General features: G+C 38.9%; 1 long non-coding RNA gene across 1 annotated transcript in view; it reads right to left on the reverse strand.

The window, feature by feature from the left end:
- Nucleotides 1–252: 252 nt before the first annotated feature.
- Nucleotides 253–2,875, reverse strand: part of LOC116705924 (uncharacterized) — a 17,843-nt gene continuing 15,220 nt past the window's right edge. Inside the window, exon 3 of the long non-coding RNA XR_004336086.1 lies at nt 253–262. This is a non-coding gene — a long non-coding RNA (uncharacterized LOC116705924). The remainder of the gene's footprint in view (nt 263–2,875) is intronic.

Below are 2,875 nucleotides of genomic sequence, written 5' to 3' on the forward strand. Positions count from 1 at the left end.
TAACCAGAGCTAGATTCCTGAGGCACCATGGGGTCATTTTTTCCACCGGGACTTGTCCACCAAACCAGGGTTCTTTGAGCCCTGCTGATTTGTTCTCAAACAACACCAAGGAAGCTGTTATGTAATTAATCCTGACCTCTGATCACCCTGGAGGGCGGCACACGAGGTGACACTTCCCTACTGGGATCATCAAAGTACCTTGAGTTAAAAATAACACAGCAGCTGGTAACTATTTCCACCACTAGGTGTCAGCTCAGCTTCACTGTAGAACTGCAGATGCACAGGAAGTAGTCGTGACATGACTGTTTTAGAGCTCACATAGAATGTAAACTCTGCTTTACATCCAGTGTAATGATGCACTTGCATGAGTTGTTTGGTAATTATTTACAATGACATATGACTATTTTACTTCTCTTGTTGCTTCTTTTAACATATGTTTTGTGTACCATGTTGGCTCACCAAAGTTTTGTAAAGAAACAAATTTTGGTTCCTCCATATGATAATGAGCCAAAGTGAAAACAATACAGAAAAAAGTCCTGTACAGTTATTTTTTTTTACTGTAAGGATCGACCGAATTACATAGATCAACATGTTTTTTAATTATGACATGCAGTCACCTATATTCAGTTACAATGCAGGTAAGAATCCGTCGTTGAACAATTGTTTCTTTTAATCCGTGACCATATTTATTTAATGGATAGGTGCCGGCAAAACTTACCAACAACTGATTATAAACTCTCTATCAACCAGCAGTTTCACAACCTTCTCACAGCATAATTAACGTGAATTATGGATAAAAAAATACTGGTGTTAGAATATCACAGAATCAATATTACGCGGTGTGATATGAGTAAGACGGAGAGAGACAGGATACACATGAGGATACTTATCTGTGTCTAATAAATGAACAGACGGTGTCATCATTATTCATCAAAGCTCTCTCATATGTTCATGTCAGCAAGGCCAAGATATTGTAATAAAAAATGACACATGATATAGGTGGTGTTTTTTTTGTAATTTGGTTAACTATTTTACTTTTGAATACAACATAGCACTTGTAAACTTCCACAATCACATTCTCATTCATAACTAAAGGAAAAATGTCACAATGTCATTTACTCCACATTCTTGTGTAGACATCTGAGTTTTGTTCTAGACTTCCACCCATCTCCCCCGCAGTCAGTGCCCTTCAGACCATTTTTAGGCAAAGATGCCGCTAAGGAAGGGCTGTCAGCGGATATGGATGCTACCAGAGCTCATTAAAGGGCTGTCTGCCGCATGCCAGGCTCTGGGAGACAGAGCCGTGGAGATAAAAAAGAAACATCATAAAGGAATTCCATCCATCATGTTCTTCCATGACATTAATATCTGTCACACACCTCTGACAATGCAATACTGAACCTCTGGAGTGAGACATCTTTCTATCATAGAGCTGCGACGCAAGCCGAGAGGGATACTAAAGTGTGTGCGTATGTTCTTGTGCATATGTCCCTGTGTACTTACACATTTGTTTAAAGGAGAGAGGGAGGGTTTATGGATGTTTTACTTCTCTTGCCTTGTGCCTATTGTAAAACGTTGACTGTGATATTGCTGCCAGTGTGTGTGCTTTTCCCCAACCAGAATAGTTTCAGTAGGCTAGTATGCTGCACAAAGGCAGAGCGTGCAACACACATACCACTCCAGGCTGTTGTACCAAATCTGAAATTTGGAGCACCACTGCGGGATGTTTACAATGACGTGATTCATATGTGCAATATCAGGTTGGAGTAGCAATATTAAGGTGAAAGCACTGCACTCAGCACATCATGGATTTAAATGTGAATCCTTGCTGTAGGATGTCCTGCCTCTTTACTGAGCTCTATGTGATGAAGCAGAAATGTCCTCAAAATGATTTAGTGAGTTCTTTTTCTGAGACTTGCTTGATTCCCAGAGGACAGATTCACTTCTGTGTGACTTGTCAACTCTGCCTCTGCCTCGCAGGGATTCTATGTCTTGCTCAAGGCAGTAGGAACTTTAACTGGATGAAGGATTGTTTTGCTGTTACAAACAATCCAAACATGCATTACACTTTGTAAAATGTACATATACAATGTTTAATTGCAGCCATGGTAGAATAGACACTAGTATCCAGATCCTTTATTCAAGCAAAATACTAATACTAGTAAAAACAAACAGTGTAAAAATACTCAGTTACTCAATTAAGTAAAATTCATGGATTTAAATTTGTACTTAGGTCTAACATCAGGTCAATGCATTAAAAATATTGACGGTGGGTAAAAAAAATTGCTGTGAAATCTGTGCTCCATCTTAGCTGTATCTATTGTGTGTGAACCCAGTCTTTTACCATTTTACTTTTCTGGTAATACTCCCCCAATGGAAATCAACCATTGAGGAATACAGTTTACGTTCACATTAAAGGTTTTTTAGAGCCTTTATTCCTCTTGTGCCAAACATCAAGTCTCCATTTGAACCTTTGCTTTCTTTCTCTCCCTGGATCATAACCAGACTCAGCAGTTTTGACCTATTCAGTCAATAAACCCGTAAATCAAGCTGGTGTTGATGGCTTTTACAATTTTGCACTGGTTAACCTAGATCCATTTGCTATACAAATGGTTTACTCCGAGGCCAGAGAGTTGTTTTCATCACTGATCGTTTTGCATTTTTGCTCTTATTTTAAGTCCTAGATGTTGGTTGCAAATCCATTTCAAGGAATTTATGCTTTTCAGACACATCTGGAGCATCAGTGTCTTGTTAAAGGATTTTTTGACAAAAATTGATTAAATGTCTGTTGCAGGGAATGAACCTTAGCTTTTTGGTTCACTTTTTTAGGGTCATATTGTGTGAACTTCTCTCTCTCTCTCTCTCTCTCTCTCTC

This window comes from Etheostoma spectabile, chromosome 18 (assembly GCF_008692095.1).
Source record: "Etheostoma spectabile isolate EspeVRDwgs_2016 chromosome 18, UIUC_Espe_1.0, whole genome shotgun sequence".
NCBI lineage: Eukaryota > Metazoa > Chordata > Actinopteri > Perciformes > Percidae > Etheostoma > Etheostoma spectabile.